This window comes from Pundamilia nyererei, unplaced genomic scaffold, assembly GCF_000239375.1.
Source record: "Pundamilia nyererei isolate P.nyererei 1_Seehausen unplaced genomic scaffold, PunNye1.0 scaffold00014, whole genome shotgun sequence".
In the NCBI taxonomy this organism is placed as follows: domain Eukaryota; kingdom Metazoa; phylum Chordata; class Actinopteri; order Cichliformes; family Cichlidae; genus Pundamilia; species Pundamilia nyererei.
In genome coordinates, this window is record NW_005187415.1 from 5,954,546 (window position 1) to 5,965,169 (window position 10,624).

General features: G+C 39.6%; 1 protein-coding gene across 1 annotated transcript in view; it reads left to right on the forward strand.

Annotated features, from left to right (window-relative positions):
* The window catches only part of LOC102200618 (putative homeodomain transcription factor 2), a 49,421-nt gene that overhangs the window by 7,655 nt on the left and 31,142 nt on the right, over positions 1-10,624 (forward strand). The gene's annotated exons all lie outside the window — the stretch shown is intronic.

The following is a 10,624-nucleotide window of genomic DNA, read 5'->3' on the forward strand; positions in this document are numbered from 1 at the left end:
TAATCAGACATTCTTCATAAAGCAGGTTTCAGGTTAAAAAAAAAAAAAAAAGTGTGTGTGTGTTTAAAATCAAATAATTTACATATTGTCATATAGTCTGTAGTAATCAGTCTAAACTAACATTAACTAATGCTGAAGATCTTATGTACCTGGTTACTCATTGCCTCTCTGAAAGAAGTGTAACGGTGAGCTGTGTCTGTGCTGGGGTCTGGGTCTGTGTGATTAATTTCCTTCCTCCTCGCTTCATTTCTTTTTCTGTTTGTTCTGGGATAAAGGGTTTTTCTTTTTTGTGGTCTTTCATGTCTTTATTTAAGTTGGTGTTGTTGCCACGGTAGAGAGTCTCCTTCCAACCCGTGTCAGTGTTAGCAGTGTTTTCATTTACAGCTGTAAAGTAGCTCTACACATGGTCGTCTTTCTCACCTGCTACATGTTAGTGGGGGAGGAGGGGGCGGAGCATCGTTTGCACAGACATGTCTGCTTTCTGATGAATTTGAGCAATGTATCTGTGCTTCTCATGCTGTTTTATTTTATTTTTATTTGTTTTTATTTCTAGTCTTTGATGTTTTTTAGCCCCTGTCACTTTTGTGGTAAACTCCCCTGCCTCTCCCTTCCTTGTTTAAGCTTACTTTACAGCTTAAATGTCGAACTACATGCTGCTGAGTTGTTGGAAGAATGCACGCTAGTACGTTTGCATTGGTTGCAAATACACAAACACGATGCCATAAAACACACGTTAACCTGTTAGCAATAAGTACCACACATGCAGGTCTGCATTTCAGCTGTACAGTCTCCACTCACATGTACAAATATGGTCTCCTCTGGGTCCAAAACATGGTGTCAGCTGACAGTGAAACATCATCTGCCTCAACAGAGAGGCATGAAATCACAGTGGCTACACTTTTCCTTTTTATGTACAGTCTAGTAACTATGCCAGTAGCCACCAATCATACAATCAAAACAAGCTGCAGTAATAACTAATTATCTAGTGTAGCTACAACTGCTGTACAAAGTTAAGTCAATGGACATAATCTTTCTTTGAATAGTTTCTCCAGCTCTTTGCACTTGTATTTTAATGAAACCCGCTGTCCACAAAAAGACACGCAAAAGGCAAAGTGAACTAATATCATTACAATTTTTGTTTTGTTTATAGGCATTATGAATTTATTATTATTATTAGTAGTAGTAGTAGTAGATGTATGTATGCATTGTTATATTCTGTTTTTGTTTGTTTCAGTGCAAATTTGATGAAGCATCCAAATGTTGGACATGCATATTAGATGATTCGAATTTGCTTTCAAGTTGTGCCTAAGGCAGAAAAGCTGCTTACCTGAGGCATTTTGTATGAATATATTTATTTATTGAAGCGTAGTAATAATAATGCTCAGTGAAAATTGTACAAGGGAGACGTGCAGATGCTTGGTCCTAAATTATGAACACACGAATGATCTACATGCACACGTTACATTCTTCCTGTGGCTGTAGAATCAGGCCTATGAGTTGGAAGAAAGGTGTGTTTTATGATTATTGCTCGCTTTGGTCTCTCATTGAGGTATTTGTAGTTTATACCTCAATACTTACTGAGCAGCACTGAAGGCTTTCCGCTACTGAAAATTAACCTGACTCCTGCTTATGAGTTACTCTAGATGGATGTGTCATAAACATGGAATATTTTGTGGCAGATCTCAAATTTGGCAGACACAGTTTAAGCCAGATTTTAACTTCATGGCTTTTAGTATCTGAATGCATTCCTGATTGCTCTGATCAGTTTAATGGGCATCATTACACTCAATTATTTGTCCAAATAATGAGATGTGAGGCTTGGCAGATGGATGGATTTCTGAATTGACCGGCTTGCAGTTTTGAGTTTTTCTCACATGAAGGGACTGAAGTTTAGCGTGTGGTTGTTTTGATAAAATTAACTTGTGTTTTGCATGTTGTTGAAGCCTAGTTGTAAAACTTAAAAACAGATGACACTGGCTGCGTCCTCCGACCACAAAGGCCCTTTTCTATGTTTAGAGCTGTAAATATAACTTCATTTAAAGCCTGTATTTAAGTGAAACTGCTACAGACAACCAAGAAGCTGTTGTGTTTTTCTGTTTTGTTTTTTTGGGAAAATCTTGCTCATTTGATTTGTCTCGTCTAACAAACTGTTCAGCTTAAACAAACATCACAGTTAAATGTCCAATTTGCTGTCTGTTTATAAGGGTTTACGGTAGATCAACTGTAAGGTTGTTTGGTGTGACTTGAGATAGTCAGGAAATCACCCTAGATGAAAAACACCTTTGACTCTCTATTGCCGTCCGTGCAGCCTCATGTTTCCTGCAGGCATGCACACATGTGCCCTCTCATCCAGCCCAGAGAGGTAACCTACTCCCATCATGAAACATGAAGCACCCAGATAGGAGGAGAGCAGCTAGTGTTACACATCACAAGATACGAGACTTGTGAAGGAGGTCTCCTCCTGTGCTCATGTTTTCATTAGAGATCCCAAAGACACATGATCCGACTGTCAGTTTGTATTAGAAGTGAGTAGGATGGAAAAATGAAGAAGTTTGTTTTATAATGCAGTTTTCTGTCTTGACTGAAGACCTGTCTAGTTATGATATTGTAAAACAAGCTCTGGGAACTGCTTTGCTAAAGATCGGACCATGATGAGGCACCTTCTAACCCTACCTGACCCTTTCAGTCGTGTGTAGGTTTGTTTTCAAGTAGCAAAATTGGGGAAAAAGAAGCGGAATTTCTTGTCTTTTCCATCTCTTTTTGAAGTTTGAACAGCATTGAAGGCCTCTAACCTGTTTAGTCTAACAGCCCATCGTTTTAAGCTCATCATTTTAGCTATGTAAGCTTTCCCTATATGCAGATAAAACCTGTTTCGTGAACTCTTACTGCTACAAATGTAAAACCTAAAGTGACTCATTTCAGCCAGCATCCAAAACCTCCGATGTTAATTTGGTTTGATGAGGAAGTGAAACAATGTATACACTTGTATATGACAAGGATTAGGCAAGCATACACTGCACTTACTGACCGTAGCTGTGTTTTTTATTTTTTTATTTTTTTGTTTGTTTGTTTGGTTTTTTTTTCTAGAGGAAATTTAGGGAACAAAACATTAAACAGCATGTCAGTTTTGCCCAATATTGGACTCTTGAATCTGGCTTCCATTGCCTGTTGGTAAAGTTTTACTTTGCTATTTTTCCCCCCAGTGTTGAAAAGTGTCTTTCATTGGTTTAAACATTTTCAAATACTGTGAATAAGAAAAGTGCATGTGTGCGTCATTGCTGCCAGGCACCTGCTGCACTGTTGCATCCTGTTTCAAATAAAGCTGTGAGCTCAAAGTTCAAACGAGTTAATAGTCCTCTATTTTCAGTCTTGTAGTGTCACTGCTTCTTTTGGCATAAGCTTATCGTATATGTCTTTAAAAATAAAAGGATGTGCTCTAAAATTCAGGCAAGACTGGGCCTTGTTTGTTGTTTTGTTTTTTTGCCTCAGCCTAACCAGTGTTTTTAAATGTGAAAATAGTGTAGTCGGTCTAAAAATAACAGACTTAAATAGTGCTGATTTACTGTAATAGGCAGTGATAGACAGTAACAGAGTTGCTGGACCACATTTACTTACACGAGACACAAACCACACTCTTGTAGGTGAAGGTTTCGTGTTTGATCCTTTCACAACTTGCTTTTTATGTGGACTCTCTCACTCTACGTTTACTTACATCTGTCGGACTGATACATTAGACATTAAAGGGTTACCTACACAAACCAAAGCCCGCAACTTGCATTATTATTTGCAGTAAGCATCAGCTCCACTGAGCTGCCCAACAAATGAGATGAATGGGTTGCGTTGAAAGAACCCAAATTTCTAGCTAAATTATTAACTGAGAAAAATGTGATGAATAATGTTTTGTTTTTAATTTGAACATTATAAGTTACTTCCAATAATGTGAAATTTTCTGTGTGTGGTTGTCTCTGTGTCTTGCAGAGCAAATGAGTGTAACTGTGAGGTGCCAGATTAAAAAGTCAGAGGGTGGCAGGTTGTGTAACCAATTATGTAAAATGTAATGAGAAAAAAATCTGCCTCACACCACTTGTAGTCACCTCACCCTCACCCTCACTCAGAACTTATGGAGCTCGTGTTTTCTTGGAAAATGCCAAAAAACAATTTTTTTTGAGAGAGATGTTTTTATGCCTCTGGGTCAAAGACAGCTGTGGGTGGTGGGTTTGTTTTTTGACCCTGATCATATAAACCTTGAGGAAGTTTCTTTTAAGTATTTCAGATATAACTTGGACTCAAGAATGAACTGATTAGATTATCTAGGTTTACGTCATGATATTTCCATGTCATGATTACAAGTTGGTAATAAAAGGTCTGCACCATAAAACACATGTTCGGCCATAAGTTAGCAACCCCATTAGCAGTTTGGACGGAATTTAACACACATGCTAACTGGATGAATGCATAACATTTTGACTCAAAGGTCAACTTTCATTGTGACTTCGTGGTCTTAGAAGTAGAAATTGTGACTTTGTTTCACATTTCGACAAGCACGTTACTGGAGACGCTGCTCTCTGTTGCAAGTGGTGACTAGTTAACATTGGTTTTGAATGTTTTATGAGTATTTAAACAACCAATGGTCAGGGTTAAACATTTGCCATACAAATAGTGCTTGTGTATTTAAGATTACCATTATTTAAAAACCAAATTATGTTTTAAATGTCTGTGAGAAATGCTTCCCTTCGCACTGTGCTGATACGTACAAATGATGTCATACTTTGCCCAGTGTGGCTAACATTAGAAGCGCTATCACCCGCAGCCTTCCTTCCTGTCAGGCCAGTGTCCTCAGCCTTGTGCACAACGTGGTTACACATTTGCTTTTGTGGCTATATACCAGTGTTCGCTGAACACATACACCTGCTCACTTCTACATCAAAGAGTACTGCATGGTGCAGCAGTCTTGTCTTACTTTTTTTACCTTGCATGTTTGCAAGTTTCCATCACAGAAAGAGAGCGGGGTGCTGCCGTGTAGTAGGGCTAGTAGCAGGTGGAGTCATAACATGGCAGAACCAGCAGATAACTACAGTTATACACAGTTAAATCAATTGCCTACTATGTTTGTGCTTACTAGTAGGTTGCATCCCGTTTTTAAGTCTGCATATTTTTGATCTGGCCAGCTTGCATTAATCGTTGATTGTTTTAATTGAGTGTAAAAGCAAAGCTGTTGATTTACTGGTAGATCTGTATTCCCATCCTCACAAGTTCTGGGTAGTGACAGAAAATGAGATCATGGATACAAATAGTGGAAATGACCTTCCTCCGAAGGGTGTCTGAGCTCTCCCTCAGAGATGGGGGTGAAGAGTTTGGTCATTTGGGAGGGATTCTAGGTAGAGCTGCTAGTCCTCTGCTTCAAAAAGAGGTGAGTTGGGGATCTGACTATGATACCTCCTGAGATCAAATAGGAGGAGGTCAGAACACACTGGAGTGGATGTGGCGGCAGAGAGGAAAGATTAGGCTTCGCTTAAATGGCTGCCTTCATGACCCAGCCCCAGATAAGCAGCAGATGTGTGGATGGAGACTTACTGACCACAAATCAACTTTATGATTTAACTATCTATTACTGTCTGTTGTTAATATTAAAAGTAGAAACTTTGCAGGGCAAACATAATCCAAATCACACCCAAATATACAGACACAGTCACTGGTTTTGATAATGAAAATACTCTGTTTTAACATTATTGAGAAACATTTGAGGTCCTAACCTCGCTGTGAAATTACAGTAGCTGGTGTCACTTCCTTGTTGGTCAGTTATACTACCACAAACAAACAAAACAAACGCACACAGATGCACACTCTGGCACTGATGCTCCGCTTTAACATACATCAAACTGCATTCAACCATTTCCTGCTCACAAAGAGATGCATAAACACACACACAGCCGTGTCCTCAGCACAAGAGCCTCCTATAAACCGTGGCCTACATAATGCACTCTTTCTAACTTGACTGCACTCTCCCTCTTTCTTTTTCTAAATGGGTCAGTTCAGACAGACTGGCGCCCAGACAGATTTCGCAAGAGTCACTGCTGCATGCGCTGTGTGTCTTTACTGTTAAAATTTCCAATCAGGAAAAATTAAAACCCTGAAATATCTAAGATGTTTACCCGACCCAACGAAGCCCTGTTTGTTTCTTTGTTTGTTTTTGTTTTTTTGAACATCTACAAATGCAGCCTCTTGTGACCATATATGTGTAATGATTGCATGTGTTTCTGTTGTCTGGGCTCTGTTCCCTAAATACCCTTCAGGAAACCACAGTGTATTTTGGGAACGCTGCTAATGTGTAGTTTGGAAAAAAGCGTGTTAGGAAAGAACTGTTTCTTCTTGCTGTGTTTTCCAGCCAGAATAACAACCATGCAGCTCACACATAATCCTCTGTATGAAGCTGTGTTAGGCAATAATATGCGTCTCTGCTGGTGTTTTTTGTCTGATGCTGTTTGTGGATTGGTGCTGGCCTCAAGTGCCTGCTTTTCTTATCGCTGCCTCAACATGGGGAGGATTTGTGGCGTTAAAGCCGTCACACTGCTGTTTGTGCCCAGCTCCAGTAATGACAGGTGTCTGCCCGTTAGGTTAGAGTCTGTTTTTGTCTCTCTGCTCATGCTTACCATCGTCGTTTTATGTTGTGCATTTTGAAAGTTTCTCATCGCAGAAATTGTTAGTGGTTCTTGTTGACCCAGACCACAGCAACAAGGCGTTTTTGTTTTTTTTTGTTTTTTTAATAGCATACTTGAGTGATGTGGTCTCAGAAATTCGTTTATTATGTAACATCAAATTGCAGAAGTTTGCTTGTGCATTTAAAAGTAGTGCTGCAAAAATCAGTTGAATAACCTTCAGTGCCCATTGCTCTACATCAACAGAAAAATGGGCACTCCCAAGTCCTTGTATCGACAATTCAGGCTGCTGGTGGTGGTGGTCTAATTATTGCTGACAATGTCCATCCCTTTATGGCTACAGTGTACGGTTTGCTCGCTATTTTCCATCTAGTGAACACGGGAGTTTCATATCATGAATGTGTAGCCAAACAAGCACCTGTGTGATGCTGTCATGTTAATATGGACCAAATCTCCAAGGACTGTTTCCAACACTTTGTTGAATCTCTGTCACAAAGCATAAAGCCATTTTTAAAAGCAGAAGGAGGTCAACCTGGTATGAGCAAAGTTGAATTGAGTGTATTCCTGGTAAAATTAAACAGAATATACAGCTGACATGCTCGATTTCAGAAACCCAAACTTATTGACTGTGAAGGTTCTCAGTCATCCAAGTCATCGTAGTCTAAGGCAGGGGTCCCCAACCCCCGGGCCTCGGACCGGTCCGTGAGTCGTTTGCTACCAGGCCGCGAGAGTTGAGGCTCAGGTGTGAAATGTATGGTTTTTATCGGTTTTCAGCGTTATTTTGTTATCGTTTTTATCGTTAACTCTGTGTCCCTGGGTCTTTTCAAGTGTGTTATGAATAAGTCTTCTTTTTTTCGGTACCGGTATTAGTTTTATTTTGTTGTATTTATCCGCGACACCTTAAAGGCCGGTCCGTGAAAATATTGTCGGGCATAAACTGGTCCGTGGCTCAAAAAAGGTTGAGGACCGCTGGTCTAAGGAGCTTGGAAAGAAAAGAGTCTGGACTTCTTTAAGTTGCTTGAAGACATTTCACCTCTCGTCCAAGAAGCTTCTGCATGCAGAAGAACCTTATTGAGTTTTTTTTTTTTTTTTACTGTATAGCCTGTTTGTTTTTCACTCCAAGTTGTGACGATAGTTTGAGTCACCTATCATGCAGAAACTGAAAAACATTTGCTGCTTCTGCAAGGATTTCCTGTTTTGTCTGTTTTTATGTTGCTGTAACTAGAATATTTAAAGTGTGAAGACCTTTGATGTTCCAAAGAATCAACAGAATGACATTCCAACAACATACAGTATTATTATTGTAGATCTCATTTTACGTTGTGATTTTTGATGCAGTTGATAGAGTTATAATGCTGCTAATGGAAATCTCTGCTTCTGATTAATTAATTAATTATTAGCTAAACCTTTGAATGTCATTTCACTTATACAAAAATGATCTGCAGTTTTCCCAAACTGGACATGATGCTTTTTCTGTTTAATCCTCACGCTCACTTTAAAATGTGCACGTGCGAATTTCAAGCTTACTCTTCTGTTTAAATCCTTAGTTTCATTTGTCCTTTTACCACTTCTATCGCGATCTCTCTGCCTTTAATTTAAGTTTTAATCGAAATGTCTTTACTGACACACTACATGTGTAACCACAGGGAATAAAACAGATAAATGAGCATAGAGCATGCTTTGTTGCTGCTTAAGTTAAAGGCAAAGCATGCATTTATTTATTTATTAAATGCAATTTATATCAAATACAGTTTGGTGCAGCAGTAAGAGGGAGGAGTCAAGATTGTAAGTATAGACATTGCAAAAACAGAAACTTTTCTTCCTGTGTCTAAAAATGTCTTCAGCCCTCTGCTGCACGCACGCACACACACATGCGCGCATATCTTTCCAACAGTATAAGCAGTGTGCATGCAGCAGTTGTGGTGCAGGAACTTGTTTGTTTAGCTTTGAGTATTAGTCAGCTGGTGGTTTTGCAGTATTTCTGTGTGAGCTTGAAACCTTTCACAGTTGGCTCAAGTATAACATTTTCTCACCTTCTTGCTTTTGAACTTTGGACGCTCACATTTTCACACACAAGTCTGGGTTCACCTAGCAATGGCTGCTTGGACGGCATAGACTTTGATGCACATAGTCAAGCCAATACTCTTCTCTTTAAAGTGGCACCTTTATCATGCATTCAGCATTTGTGTTGTGGTTTCGCAGATGACAGATAAGCTATGGCGCTATCAAACACTATGTACTATGGTCTCCAACATACATGTCTCACAAAATTGAATCATTAGTTCCATGTATTATAATTGTCATTATATCTCTAAAAAGCAGGTGCACATCAGAACATGCGCGGAACATAACCACACTGGAAACGATGACCAAAACACTCACTGGAAAATGTCAGGAATTGATTACCCTGCTGACTGAGGCTGACAGCACAGACAACCCTTCACATGCAAAGCAGGATGTTTTCACTTGGCTGCGTTGAAATTAAACGTTCCGTCTCATGTGCGAATCTTGAGACGAGTGAGAAAAGCTTTTGCTAGAAAAACGGGAGAAATGGCAGCCCTTAGTTAGCTTTCTCAAAAAGCTGAAAAGCATATGTCTGCAGCCATGTTTGATTGAATTATATGATATAATCCACGACTTAAGAAAAGCTGAGAGCAACTGCTACCCTGTGAGTCAGCCTGGCCTGCAGCCGATGCCCTCTGTCCCTCCCACTCACACAGCAGGACAACGCTGTGCTTATGTAACAGAGAAGTAGAAAAGGGATACAAGGAGACTTAAGATAGAGGAAGGAAGAGAGGCTAAAAGAGAGAGGGCAAGAAAGAGAGGAGAGCGGCTAACCGCATGCCTCCATGTTTTCCGCTTGACAGCTTTGCATTAACCACATTTTGTCCTCGTCTTCCCCTTCATCTCCATGAGTTATTTACTTGTTATTAAAGCACTTACACTTGTCATATTAATAAAATCGTCATGAAAATTTGATTAACAAATCTTTATAGAGAGAAGTCAGAAACCCACAGTAAGCTGATTTAAAATGGAATAACTTTTAATGAAAATGTGTCTGTAATCTTGTGCAGCATGCATCGGCATGTGCAATTACATCTTTTTGTTATATCAAGTGTCAAATGACTCTGAAGCTCAGGCTTATTGAAGCAGATCCAGTACTACTCTGCTTTAACCACAGCTAGCATGTTCTCATCACCTCCACCCATCTGTGGAGCGTGTTTCAGTGACGGCTTCCTGTAATATTGGCAGAGTGCACAGTGAAACTACAGCCAGGAAACTGTCATGGTTGTATGCTCTTCCCATCAGTGACTCAAATACTGATGATCAACTCAGAGTTGTAAAATTAACAGTTTGTTGCTGAGGTAGAGTGTCTTGAATAGAGCAGTCAATGCAGTTTCATAAAGCACCAAATCACAAAAACAGTAACGTCAGGCTATAATAATATAATTTCTTTGGACCTTGATTTTAAAAAGTCAACCAAATGCTAAAACTTTGATGTCATTCTTTTTGTCCCTTTATTTATTCAGACAAAAAATGGCTGGAGCCCAGAACAGGAGGACTTAAATCACACATCCATAATTTCCTATCTGGATAAATTGTCAGCAACCGCCCCCCCAAAATTCTCCATTGCCTCCACAAGGGTAAAGTTTATTGCTTATTGGATTGTGTTATTGAAAACAGAGCTGTCAGTTCCTTCTCTGATTTGCGATTTCTTTCACATTTTGCATCAGCTAATTAAGATTGTGGGTGCAAACGTGTCAGAAAAGTAACAAGGCATCATGCATGATGTCAGGTTTCCTTTGTGCCTCTGAAAGTGGTGGGCTGTGCAGGAAAAATGTCCAGTTCCATAGTTTGTATTTTGGTCTCCGCCCATGAGCTTTGGGTACAATCCGAGAAAATGACATCATAGATAAAAGTGGTGGAAATGAGTCATCTGAAGAGCGTATGCAGCGTCCCTTAGGGAT